At 44.0% G+C, this 14,750-nt stretch overlaps 1 protein-coding gene across 1 annotated transcript in view; it reads right to left on the bottom strand.

The window, feature by feature from the left end:
- LOC147018909 (uncharacterized) overlaps positions 1-14,750 on the bottom strand; it is a 44,345-nt gene that overhangs the window by 2,199 nt on the left and 27,396 nt on the right. The gene's annotated exons all lie outside the window — the stretch shown is intronic.

The raw sequence follows: 14,750 nt of genomic DNA, 5'->3' as shown, positions 1-14,750 counted from the left end.
GGACACCCAACAGTTAATAATGTATACAGCGGAAAGACAATAACGATGGACAAAATTAATCGTGCCAGCGAAAGGTTATAACATTGTGTGAAGAAATTGAGTTGTTAGATTCATTAGGCAAGAAGTAAAAGTGCAGCATCTGTGGGTTGCCATTTCCGGATCAACGAAGCAACTGTGTGTAAATGTGAGTCACATAGACGTGCAAGGGTTCCGTCTCCACCAAGTGCAAACATCTCATTCCAGTCCCGTGATCATCATATTGAAAGGATGGAAAAAAGCACTTAATGTTTGGATTGAGGACCAAACAGAAAAAAGTGCCTTTGATGGGACCAGAGTAAGGGAGAAACCCTAGCAGATTTACCCACATCTTCAAGAGGCACCTGGGGCCAAAGGCTCCAGTTCAACCATGGCTCATAGAACAAATTTAGGCTAAAGGGATTTATGCCACAGCAGGTTTTCAACACTGAAGAGATTGGATTATTTTGGAAGAGGATGCCACCTCGTACCTTCCTCTCCAAGCAGGGAACATCTTCTCTGGATCAAGGTAGCTAAGGACTGTTTTACCATTTTTCTTTGTGGCAATGCAGCAGGCGACTTTGTTGTGCTCCCGATGATTCAACAGCAAATCGGAAGTTCCACGTCCACATCTTTCTAGCCTCCCCCCTCTCCCCTATAGCTACATCAGATCATCATTGCGAGCTAAGTCTTGTGTTTTCTATTTGTGGCAGAGAACAGCACGATCGAGTATGTAATATGTTTACCCTTACCAACCTCACAGTTTTGTAATAAATTTAAAAGTTAAAAGTCTTCAGACAGAGTTGAGCAACTACCAAGCAAATGTTTTGTACATGGTGAAAGATCTGAGAGTTGGAACTTTAAATGGGCCTGTTGCTGAATTCTGGTTTGTCTGAGGATGGAAACACAAGTGCTGTGAATTTTGCGGAAAGACTGCAGATTCCATTCAGTGGGGTTTAGTTTTTCCAGGAAGAAAAAGGCTAGTTGCTTTCTCGCAATTTCTTCACCGAATGAAGCGTTGTGCCAGAGACAATGGACTCGGAGAGGAGAGGAGAGAAGCTTGTTGAGAAATGTGTCTAAGACACTGTCTATGTTTGGAGATGAAGAGATAGTGGACCAATTTGCCTGCTGCTGGGGGTAATGAGTCATGTAAATAATTTAATGTTATTTCTGAAGGAACGGCTTGCCTTGTGTTTGCTGCCATTTTGTCGTGCGAATGATTTTTGTCACACGAAACATGCTTGTAATTTTGCACCAATTTCAGGTGATGTAGAATGCACTGTATAGTAAGGTTAAAAATGTGAGCAAAACAACCAATGCACGATACGATGAATGCATGAGGAAGCATTTGGCATTGCAGTCTTCTGTCTGATCAAAAACGAATGCCATTTGTTTGACAATAAATGAGCATTTGGATCTCATGCAAGTGGACTAAATATGGCTGCAGGGTTCATGCTCACCCCGTGATGAGCGGATGATCATACAAAGTCAAACTCCGATAGGAAAGGTTCTTCAGTGTTGATAGGATGTCAAACACGAGTTTGTCTTTTATCACAAGTCGACTCAAACAGTCGCTCCTGGTGTGACAGCCTGTGTTAGGCACATATTTGGCAGTTTGATTACAGTTTTCTTTGAGACAGGGCACAAGCAGGTTGCCAAGGGAGCCGTTAACCATGTAGTCATCCTCTGGAGGTGACTTTTAGCGGGTTATTCCATGTGCTCTCATGCTTATGTTAACTTTTGCAGGAATAGGCTTTTGGACTGCTACTTAAAACTAAATTTCATATTCCCTTTATGGGTTCAGTGTTGGTTTAACGACACGTGAGAGTTGACAATACTACTGGTTTTCCAATGAGTGCTGAACCTCAAATGAGATATCAGATTGAAAGTCAGTCGTCAAACTTTTGTACACTTGTTACTTGTGGAAAGCAATGTGTGCTCAAGAGGACGATGTTCTTCCTTCTATGCTACATACAGATTTTCTATCTGTAATTTTCGAACATATCAACCTTTCATACAGGTTTTCCCAATTGTGGAGATTATATATATATATATATATATATATATATATATATATATATATATATATATATATATATACATATATATATATATATATATATATATATATATATCCAGTATATGTAGAATCCTTACTGCCTCCACCACAGAAGGTGGACGGAGGTTATGTTTTCACAAATGTCTGTCTGTCTGTGAGCAGGATATCCCCAAAAGTTTTGCATGGATTGAGGCCAAATTTGGGAGACAGGTTGGGTGTCTGACAAGGACGAATATATTTAATATTGGTGAAGATCCGGATGTACATCTGAGAATGAAAATTTCTTTTTTTAAAAAGTGATTCTTCACCAATTGAGAGATGGGGCCAAAATGATACATCGCATGATAGTTAAAAAGTTGTGGATGAATAATGACAAAACTAGGGGCATGAGTTGGGTTGGTGACATGAACAAGCCGATTAGATTTTGGTTCAGGTACGGATCCAGATCAAGCCCATTGGTGGGATACAAAACAAACTGTTCAGCGCTGGCGGAGGAATGCACTCTTCCGAGTGCACCGTTCTAGTTTTGATACTTGTTTAGCCTTTTTGTTGCTGTCTCATCTGGCATAAATTCCCAAGCCTACTCTTAACTGTTACCCTCATACTTCACAGATAGGATGTTTTATCAATGAGTACGCCCCTCCTTTGGAGCTGGATGTCCTGACTCCCATCTGCTAAGATTCATCGATAGATGATAAAGGTCCCAGGGTGTCATTTGCAAGATTCGGCTTCTGGGCGCGAGAGCCCTCAAAATCTTCCACCTAAACCTAAAAACAACTGTGATGCAGTGACGACCTGTGTCAGATTGCTTCTCAGGCAGAAATGTTCACGACCTTGCTCTGTCAAGAGTGTAGACCTACCCTGGCTGACCCTTGCCTCTTTATGATTTTCCCATTCATATTTACATTGTCAACAATACAAGCTTTGTTTATGGCAGTTTCTACTGCTGCCATTGTACTTGTATGTTGTAATTTGATTGCTGTTTTTAATTGTGATGTGTATGGATGTGCAATGAAGTACAATCTAATGTCTAGATGAAGCTAGAGACCATGACTTGAGGGTTTTTCTCTGCCGACTTCATTTACACCCTTTTGTTATTTCACTTGGCCTCATGCCTACTTCTCATTCAACCAATCATCTTTGGCCCAGAGGTTCATACATGTGCACCAACACCAACCTGCATGTGTTCATCCCAAGTTAAGGTTTTTCCCATCACCCCCACCCCTTTGTCACTTCCTTATTCGACCTGCAGAATCACCTTTTAACATCTGTCCAATTAAATTCTTCCTTCTAGCTCTTCAAGGAGGTGGGTCATTGGCTCCTTATACCTCCCCATAATATACTCTGTCCTCCACTATTATTGTGTATCGGTTCAACTAATGTTCATCTTTGTCCCTCAATTCTGTTGTTGGTTTCTTCACTTCTACTTTCTGTGAGCATCAATGGCTATGTATAAATAACTCCCAAAATACAGGATAAAAATCTGAGTTTCTGAGAATCTGAGAATCTGAGAATCACATGTCTGTCTTTGCATTACGCTGTGCAGTGTGGATAGATTCGAATGTAGATAGCCAGACTGTAGTCCAGAAAGACTGAGTAGTTAGCCTCCATGCTTAAATATATGCCTGGATGGATAACAGGTCCTCCCTCACACAAATACACTGACGAGAAAGAGCTTGTTCAAAAATCAAGCGGATAAGCCCAAAGGCTGATGGTTGGATGTTTGAACATAATTGCATGTAAATCAGTAAGGGAGAGGAGGCTGGGATGGGGTGGCGTGTGGGGGAATGTATAAAACGAGGATCTCACTAATCACCCGTAATCACTTTTACATGTTCATCGATTCGTTGCAGCTGCAGACAGATGCAAGAGCCAGTGGAGGAAAGCACAAACACATGGAGAGAAAAAGCTGGACGGTGTAAAACTACCACGACATGGTTCTTGCAACCCCCCCCCCCCCCGCCACGACTCCATGTTGCACGTGATATTCTCCCTGCTGATTTTCAAAAGTAATTGGGAAAAAGATGATGGAAGTCGTGGGGTGAAAAGAAAAACTTGAGAAGGTGAAAAGGGAGTAAATGGAATGTAACTTTTGGAATGTGCAGAAAGACAGAAATCCAGACTTTGTAAGTATGATGGTGTCCTTTTCTGTGTCCTGCTGAGCCAGGTGGATTAGGCCTGGAAAAGGCATTTGGCTTCGGTTTTCCATTTCTTTGGCATGAAATGGAAGGGAATTGGAACTGGGAAGCATGGCATCACAAAAGAGCACCATTCTGGGCATGCTGCTTCAAGGTCCTTTTTCCACAATGCAATTTTCTGCAGAAGCCGCAAAGCCCTCTTTCTGCACTTCCTTGAGCTTTGTGGCACAATCCATATCTCCTCAAAAACTAGAAACAAAGTTCACCGCTCCATCTGAATGACATTCGGTTACCGACTGTGCGGAGCACCTTGGAAACATCGTTAAAAAATAAATCAATGCGCTACAATTGAAATCTAAGAAAATAAACAATAGGTATAGTCATTTCTGCAGGTGGAATGAGCTGACTGCCATTGGGATTGTGGACCACATGAACAAATGCACATACATTTCACAAAGCTGATAAGTTTTATATAAATCATTTCCGACATGTGTACGATGAATATGTGTTTTCCACCAAGGAGATTGTTTTGCTCCTGGCGTTTTCAATCTGACAACGATTAAAGTATTTTGTGGATTTGTACTGTTCAGAAATTGATGGCCTGTGTGCTATTTTAAAAACTGTCATTTCATCGCCTCCTCCATACCTTCCTTTGTTTCGAATCCTCGGATTCAGCTTTATCTTTAAATGAGCCTGGCAGGTTTGTCCGTTCATACAGAAATGTTTCACTGACACTTCTTAGTGAATACACCATTGGTGGTGGTCGTATGGCGGCTTAGCTGCCGGGATAGCTATCATTTCTTGGAGCGCGACTGTGTCGCTGATGCAGTGACCCTCCACCCGTATACACACTGGAACTGGTACTCATTTCGCTGACCTCGGAAGGATGACAGACTCAGTTGACTCAGCCTGAGTATTAATTCAGCGGCCGACGGGGCTTGAACTCAGAACCCTAGGATCCCAAGCCGTCACCCTAACCACTGAGCCAACACCAGGCTAATACACCATTGCTAGAATATCATCAAACTGAAGCTCGCCGCACACTAGCTGACACCACGCAACAACACCGTCTGCGGCAGTTTAGTCTGTGAAAGTCTTTGATAATTGTGTAATGTATGGTGGTTGATAGACCGTCATCAAAAAGGATTTCAGATTTCAGGTTTCAGGTGGTCGTTGTAAAAGTTGATCATGGTCACCTTTTTATGACGAGTTGTTGGCAAAAGCCGTACGCAGTTGTGTCGTGTGTGGCTGTCTGCAATGATCACTGACACAGCGTAATGCACTGACAAATAAAACTTCAGCTTTCAGTAACTTCCGTCAATATGGCAGACGTTTGGTCAGAAAATAAAGAAGTCCAGCTGGTAGCTTTGAGGTGGGATCTTCTACTCCTCATCTTGCCTTTATAAGGGGCGAGGTCCAACGGCACCAAGCTTCTGCCCTGCTTGGACCACGATACTCCTCCACTTCCCTCTGTCCTCGGCCAACTCTCTGTACCTTACCGATATCCCTCCTCATACAATACTCCCATCTCAACTGCGGTTTACATTTTTTCCTCCCACCTTGCTCCCTCAACCTATCTGCTCTCTTTGCCATTCTCTCTTCTCCCACCCACACCAGGTGGCCTGCCCATCTCAGCTGGCATTTCAACAACCTCCTCATAAAGCTCATCTGCACAACAATTTCCTCTATCCTCCTTCCATCCACCCTCTTCACACTCGCAATCCCATCCTGACCCAGTTGTTCTTGCAAACCTGCAGCTTCTATTGTCTCTCTGTCGGTGCCACCGTCTCCAGACCATAAAGGTAGGCCGGCGTTACAAACAACATCACCTTCCCTTTCGATTTCCTTGATCTACTGTATCTCTGTCTGCCATTCATCGCTCCACCCTCCCCCACGCATTCGCACCCACCTGAATCCTCCTCCACACCTCTGCCTCAGACTTACTATCCCTAGTCACTGTCCCCCCCCCCCCTCAGATACTCAAACCTATTTCCCTGTATGATCTCCTTCCCCTCTAACCTGATATTCATTTATTCATTTTCACTGCTGCCCAACCCGAGATCACCTCAGTGTACTCCATACTCATCTTCAGCCCATGTATCCCAAATTCCTCCTTCCATTCCCATAGCCCAGTACTTCCTGCATCTCACACCCATTCTCCACCACAACAGCAAGATTATCTGCATACAACATCCTTCCCAGATGTTGCCCTCACATTTACCCTCCTGCCTATGAACTCCATCACCATGATAAACATGAGTGGACTGACAGCTCTTCCCTGCCTCAAACCAATGTTCACACTGAACTCCTCAGACCAACCAAAAATCTTCCCTTTGTTCCCTTGTGCATCCCTTCCACCAATGTAACTTCTGCTTCCGGCACTCCCATCTATCTGTGTCATCATCACCATCTTTCTCGGGATAGTGTCGAAGGCCTCCTCCAGGTCCACAAATCCCAATGCCATTTCACATTGCACCTTCAACCTCTTCTATGCCAGCTGTCTCAGCATGAACATCCTATCTATTGTCCCTCTACCCCTTTCCCAACCCCTGCTGCTCTTCTCTGATCTCCATCTCCACCTTCTTCCTTATCCTCCCATCCAGAATTCCTCTCCAGCAACTTCATGACATGACTAAGGAGCATAAAGCCCCTGCACTTCCCTGGATATTGAACATGTGAAGTTAGTTGAACACCAACCTCCTTGGTCCATCTCCTTTCTATCTGGTATCCTTCACACAAAACATTTCCAACGTCCTTCTCTGCATCATCTCCACCACCTAGACACCCACCCCTCCTCCCCTCCCGCCACATTGATCCCACATTCAAACTACCTTGCCAGACCTCGTTCTGATCCTCTGCCTGCTTGGCAGTGCTTGTACCATCTTTGTAAGTTTGGGATGCTCTGGTCATCAATCAGCAGCACTGCCTTGGCTGACCAGTTGGAACTACTATCCTATCCTGTTATAATCCTGTGTGTGCATATGCACACATACACTCTTTCTCCACTCGCTCCCCTGGCTCTCACCCTCACACTCAACTCCTCTCCCCCACCCTCGAGGAACTCATCCCTATCTCCACTCCACTCTCTCTCTTCTCTTCTCTTTCTCCCCCACCCCTCCCTTTCCTTATGTCCCACTTTCCCTAATACATGAAAGTTGTGTTTATTCAGCTTACAACAAGTAAATACTGTTCACCAAAATCACAGTTCAAAAGCCACTCAGTTCAATCCTCATCTCGCTCACGCAAGTATGCTCCTCGACTCCCAAACTCGGACCTCCTCGACTCCCAAGCTCTAGCTTGATGCTTTTCTGATATTTATCATATTTTTAGTATTAATCTATCCCCAAAAAGGATTACGATTGATAATCGCAAAAATAGTCAAATACATGAAAATTTATTTGAGTTTTTACATCACAGGCCATCATTGTCATCTCACGACATTTCATCATCTCACGATATTTTGCCATCAATATATTTATGCCCGAATTATAAAAGCTGCACTGGCTTTTGAGGGGGCATTCCCCACCCCTCCCCGACCCTCCGCCTTGTACACACTTGTAGTCGTGCCCAGAGCTTTCACCCTTCTCATCCTCATCCTGCATTTCTTCTTCATTGCCATTTTCGGCATTGGTAGTCGTATAATGTGCGGCAGTCGACGTCAAAACGAGATTGTACAAGATTCGTCGCTGACGGTCGAATTGCGTCACGTTGGCTAGTGTGCGGTGGGTTTTGGGTTTTAAGGATGCCTGTTCAGAGATTGGGTCGACCTGTTAGTTATCTTAATGGGATTACCCCCCACTATCCCACCCCATTGGGGGTGGCCTAGCTGGTGTCCTCACCTCAACACCTGGCTCATCATGCAGCCAACCCAGGTTCAAATCACAACATACCATACATTTTTGGCTGCTCTTAGAGCACCCCTATTCTGGACATTTCCATCTGTCTGTCTGTCTGTCCGTGAAACTTTGGTCAAACCTCGGGGCCAAACCACTCAACCGATTCCAATGAAATTTGGTAGGTCGGACCAATATTTCTGGGAATCGTGTGCTTTCGAATATGGGACCTCGGGCCCAAGCAACGGCATAGCAACGGTCCTTTAAAGTGGTCAAAAATCGAAAAATCGAAGCTTACAGTTCTGTACGCAATCTATCTCGCTCCCTTCATGCCAATTTGCAACCCTAACAAAAATATTTGTAGGAGGAGATAGGTTTTGGGTGAGAACATGTCGAACATTTCAGAAACGGTTAATTGCGAATATCTCTAAGAGAAAGAGTATGATTTTGATGAAACTTGGGTGAAATGTGTACCATGTGGCTAGCATGTACACAAAAATGAATGGTTGCTATGCACACCTCCGTTGCTTAGCAACAGCTAAAATACTTTATCCTACATCGTACACATATTGTGGACTGTACAAAAAATCAATACCTCCGAAACTGGACCTCCGAGGGACCTGTTTTTTTGTGCCCAAGGAGAATGTCTTACAGCATCATATAAAAAAATAAAATCTTCAGCGAATGGATAAATGGAATTACCAGGGCTGCCATTTGTTAGAGTCTCTTTGGAAACATGCCTGAAATTTCACAAGGCGGGTTTCTGGGCACAAACTAAGAGGGCTGTGATAATCATATTTATTGTGCTAAATTGATTGATAGCATGTACATGAATATCGGCTAGTCGCGTCGGCCAGCTTTCCATCTAGAGCGAGCAGCCATGTCGCCTACCGGCTTGTCTTCCTATGTCCTTGTAATTCACGTAAATGTATATTGATGTCTCCCAAAGTCTTTGATCTCAACCAATGCTTGAGGTACATGTGCAAGCTCCTCTATGAGTCATAGATCAATGGAGAGAAAAACCAACACTTAATGCTAGCAATGCACTTCTTATTGTCATTTTCCTCGAGTGGTGACAAATTTCCCAATAGATTGAACCCGGACTTCGATCTGCAACTGTCCTCGTGCGAAACAGACACCAGGATTCGTACATTCACACCTCCTCACAAAGGGGCTGTCGCAGCACCTGTCACCTTAGAGAATGATGTGGAAGATTATTTCGACACGGTGAAGGCAATCTTATTTCCACATATATATCTGAATAAATAACGCTCGGGCAGGAGCCGATGTCGCGCTAACCTCCCAACATTCAAGCGCAAGATGCAGAGGCAAAGCCTCAACATTGTGATGGCTTTGAGCATGATCTGAGTCCACCGCTTACTGAAGAGTGGAGCAGTGTGCAACAGGGAGAGCTACCCATGTCATTCGTATATAGTTCCGACATATGTGCATGTACACACACACACACACACACACACACACACACACACACACACACACACACACACACACACACACACACACACACACACACACACACACACTTTGTACTCCAGTCCTAACATGCAATGTCATTGCTGATCCAATGATTATACCAGCGTGAGAAGTTTCATTGACTGAAGAGTGGAGCAATGGTGGTGATGCTGATAACAATGATTAATTTGTAGGGAGAGAATGATATGCAAGATCGTGTGCAGGCAATCATGCCAAGGATAGCGGGAGGAGGAAAGGATCACGTTTAACCCATCTGCTGCGCTCCTTTGGTGTATACACCAACGGAATACAAACCTGATCATCAAACAATGAACAGGGTGGGTGTGAGGATAATAAATTCACACAGCTCATTGTCCATATGCTGCAGTAAGCGAAATGACTTGACGTTAGCAGGTTACCTCCGTCGGTAGTATACTCATCTATGTGTGGTTCTTCTCCTGCTTTGGAGTCCCAATATCACTGGATGATTTGACATATTATATTCTATGTTCAGGTGGAGGTTCGAGGAAGGAAAGGTAGAATGCATCCCAAGAGGAATGCAGAGCTGGATGATTTGGCATCATCTGTGATTGGACATCTCAATCTCGCCCTTGTTGGGTTACAAACAGAAAAATGATGATATCCATTAATGGGGATCATTTCAGAAGTGTGTGGGCTTTGAGAGCCAAGTTGGAACCGTATGGTTGACAACAGCCTCATTAGGTAGGGATATGTGCAAAATCCCATGAGAACCCGTGGAGCTCGCAGCTGAACTTGCTTGTGGACATCCCACGCATGGTATCGTTCTTTGGAATTAACTTTGTAAGCCATCTGTTAATACTGTGGGCATTCAGACTGCCTCTTGCTCGTTGTAAACAAGCAAAGGAGAGAGAAAAGCGTGGGGGGCCGGGGGAGACAGGAGGAAGGGGACGAAGAGAGGAGAGGGTGGGGGAGTGAGGAGGGTTGGGGAGAACGACACTTCACCCCACGTCACAATACACTCTGGGGGGAGGGGAGCAAGGAGGATGGGGGTGGGAGTGAGGAGGATTGGGGAGAGAGGAGGGGAAGGTGGGTGATGTTCTGGACTTGCGTTTTGTAGGGGGACTTCAGGGGAAGCGAAGGATGGGGTAGATGGTCCCACCTGCCGGCATTAGTGCAAGATTGAATGATATAGGGGACGTTAAAACAGTATGTTCAGCATACTAAACACTGCCCAGACACGTACATGAGGGGAAGAATGTGGAGGGGCTTTGGGAGGAGGTAAGCATGAGGAAATAAACTGCTGAATATCTTAACCTGAACCAAATTTCAAAATGTAAACTGCAGAACTGATTCTGACTGCTAAAAATGTGTTCATTTTTCCAATTCGCACATTCATCCTCGACCTCCGGAGAGTTGATTGGTTCAGGAGGAGATTAGCATGAGCGGAGGGGAAAGGAAGGCAGCGTGACGGCAAGGGAAGGCAGTGTGACAGCAAAGGAAGGCAGCATGAGGGGAAGGGAAGGCAGTGTGAGGAGAAGGGAAGGCAGCATGAGTGGAAGGGGAGGGAAGTCAGCGTGAGTGATAAGGAAGGCAATGTACCGGGCCAAAAGTGCTTTCAATCATCAATTGCAAAAGCAAACTTGTTGCGTTGCAGACTTTGGATTCATTGAATCCACATTCTCAACCGTCACTAATATGTACTCTTTCTGGTGTTTCATTTTCAAATGTTTTAGCATATTTTGGATGTATTTAAAGGCGCTGTCACACCTTGACGATTTAGCCAGCAATGGCAACGTATAAAAATGTATGTAAAACGTTGGCGTATGCTGAAATTTTGATGTTTTTTTTTTTTAAAAAGTTTTTGGTGTATTTATAACTAGTTGGTCGTATGCATAACATATTAGTAACGTGCACAGAACGTTTCGTTGTCTTATAGATAACTTATACCAACGAATGCTTAGCCTGTTGTCGGCGTTCACAACCTTTGCCCAACGATAGTCTAACTTAGGCATAGCGCGCTGCAAGTATCGCCGAAGATCACGTGGCGTAGCCTTTAAAGAGCTGCCGCTCGCCGATTCAAATCAGAACCGCCTGAAAATTGAAAGTGTCAACCACGCAGTGACACCTTGACGATTTAGCCAACATATTCCGACCTCTGAAAAATGTGTCTAAAACGCTGGCACACGTCGAATACGGTATGGGTCAGTTTTGTATACGTTAAGAGCATGCTGAAAAACGATGAAGTACGCTGTCATATTTCGTGGTATGTTTAGTACGTCATGAAATTTCAAGCATGCTGAAAATTTTACGACGTACTCGCCGTATGGCTCACATGTTCCGCTACGCTGGGAATAAGTTGTAGGCACAATATGCGATCGTTGTCACACGTTGACACAAGTCCTTGTAAGTTACTCATAAGTCGAAGCACGTTGAGGTCATGTTTAGCGTACCCGAAAATTATTTTCTCCGTCAACGCACATTTTCTTTTTTTTTCCTTGGCTCCGTGAAGGAACATGACGAAATATCTGAAGTTGCTGTTGTTGTTGTTTTTTTTTTTAATCATTTTTTTTGTCGTCAATCACGAATTTTAAAATATATTCAGACATTTGCTTTTAAGTTTCGATGTCGACATGACAATATCCTCAAACAGAAAATATTCACAGAGGAGGAACTAAGAATAAGACATGAGCAAACTGAAGAGGCAATCGGACGTGACGTAACGGCATGTGACGAAATATCGGAAGTTATTGTTGTTGTTTTTTTTTTTTAAACGCTGCCAATATGCCATTATACGGTAGCTGTAAATTAGAAACACGTTCAGTATGGTTCAGTAAGTTCTGTGGTCGTCCGGAAGACGTCAATCAAATACGTCTCCAGACGTCAATATGCATTGGAGGCACATAGGTTCAAAGCACGTTACTCATAGGTTAGAAATAAGTTTTGGGTACGCTAAGCATTACCTCGACGTGTTTCGAAGTACGAGTAACTTACAAGTAACGTGTGTCGACGTGTGTCAATGATCGCATAACGTGCCTACAACTTATGGCCAGCGTAGCGGAACGTGTGAGTCATACGCTCCATACGTCGTAAAATTTCAATCATGCTAAAATGTGAGGACAACCGCAAAGTACAACGATGAAATCCAGCATACTACGACGTATGGCAGTTTTTTTCAGCATGCTCTTAATGTTATCAAAACTTACCCATCATGTATTCGACGTGTGCCAGCGTTTTAGACAAATTTTTCATGTCGACATACGCTGGCTAAATCGTCAAGGTGTGACAGCGCCTTTAGTGATGAGCAATGCTTATTGAACAAAATGAGCATGCAAGTTTTGGACCGTCTTCTTTATCCTTTGTGAAATAGTTCCAAACTGCAGTTCTGGTTCTTTTGAGTGACATGTCAAAACTTTATCATGTATTGCCTACCTGTCCATCAGCAAAGCAATCAGCACTCTTTATTGGCCAACTATAAAAGCTTTGCTATTAATTTCGTTTGCAAGTGACTTTCTTTTGCTGCTACAATGCAAACGACACACCCCATGGGCATGTTCCCTTTCAATTAATCCATTACCAGGCCACTTATGCCCAACAGGGATGAAAAAAAAGTTATCCAAAAAAACCGCTTCTTTCTCGGAAGTAGGAATTATTCGAAATTGACGTCAATTCCAGTTCATTACTAAATTCTTTTCAATTCCATGTTTGTAATCGAGTACTTTGGAATCATTTCCATCCACCACGATTAAGCACTCAACAAAGCACTCCAGCAAAATGGTTGATGAGGAACGGCTGGCTTGGGAAGCGATTAGCAATCAGTTAAACTAAACACCACCTGGAGATGGCCAGGTTATCAAACATTGTATGAATTGAACAAATGAACACTTTTTTTAGCAGTCGGAACTGCTGCTAAGGTAAATCCGCAGTTTAAATTTTGAAATTCAGCTCAGGTTAAGCAATTCTCGAGCTTATCGCATGTGCGGAAATGAAATAAAGGCAATGAACACTGGCATAATTGGATGTTTATAAGCCATTGCGATGTATTCAACGATTTGTCGGTACAAAGTTTTACCACACAGAAACCGACCTCTTCCAAGACAAGGCATTTTTGAGCTGAGTGCACAAAATGTCAGATTATGACACCGAGCTGAGCGAGCTGAATGCAGGCTGACCAAAGGTTTCTACAGTTAATTATATTTAAAATGGGTGTTTCAATTAACCCAAACATACAGTTTTAATTCTTGCACTTCCTTGGAGTTCCCTTTGTGTGCATGCAATGGTTCAGGGCACTAGATTTCATGGTTTTGAAGTTATGGAGGAGACACACACACTGACATCTTATATATTATTTCCGAGCTTGTGGTTTCGTGTCGCGCTATCTTCGACTTTGTTCTGCGCTTGAGTAACGTGATATTCGGCTTACATTATCTCAAAGACCACATGAGGTGCATGGTACAAAAAAAAAGTAAATCAAATGGTTCTGAAACAGTGAAATCGTATTCCACTTTCTGCATTAAAGTAAAATTACTACTGATACTCTGCATCAGTTCCTTTCTCAAACACACCCACCCCAACATGTCGCGCAGAGTGCGGGTTATGCTAGTTTATTATTATAGACTGGCAAATAAAACCTGTCGTTTTGTTCCATTCATTATTAAGGGGAGGGGAATGGGGTGGGGGAGGGGAAAGGGGGGGAAGGAGAGGGAGAGGAAAGAGAGAGAGGAGGGAGGGGAGAGGAAGCTCGGAAGGGGGAAACAGCAAGGAACGAGGGGGTGGGGGGAGGAGCGTTGCCTCACCAAATGTTTCTATACACTGCAGGAGGGAGGAGTGTGGAGAAAGAGAGAGAGAGAGAGAGCTGGGAGTGAGAGAGAGAGAGAGAGAGAGAGCTGGGAGTGAGAGAGAGAGAGAGAGAGAGAGCTGGGAGTGAGAGAGAGAGAGAGAGCTGGGGGAGAGAGAGAGAGAGAGAGAGAGAGCTGGGAGTGAGAGAGAGAGAGAGAGAGAGAGAGAGAGAGAGAGCTGGGAGTGAGAGAGAGAGAGAGCTGGGAGTGAGAGAGAGAGAGATGGGGGAGAGAGAGAGAGAGAGAGAGAGAGAGAGAGAGAGCGAGAGAGAGAGAGAGAGAGAGAGAGAGAGCTGCGAGAGAGAGAGAGAGAGAGAGAGAGAGCTGCGAGAGAGAGAGAGAGAGAGAGAGAGAGAGAGAGCTGGGAGAGAGAGAGAGAGAGAGAGAGAGAGAGAGAGAGAGAGAGAGAGAGAGA

Source organism: Eptatretus burgeri, chromosome 10 (genome assembly GCF_056783735.1).
Source record: "Eptatretus burgeri isolate ZD-2024b chromosome 10, Ebu_testis_v1, whole genome shotgun sequence".
NCBI lineage: Eukaryota > Metazoa > Chordata > Myxini > Myxiniformes > Myxinidae > Eptatretus > Eptatretus burgeri.
Note: the sequence above shows the minus strand (reverse complement) of the source record. Positions and strands in the feature narration are given on the sequence as shown.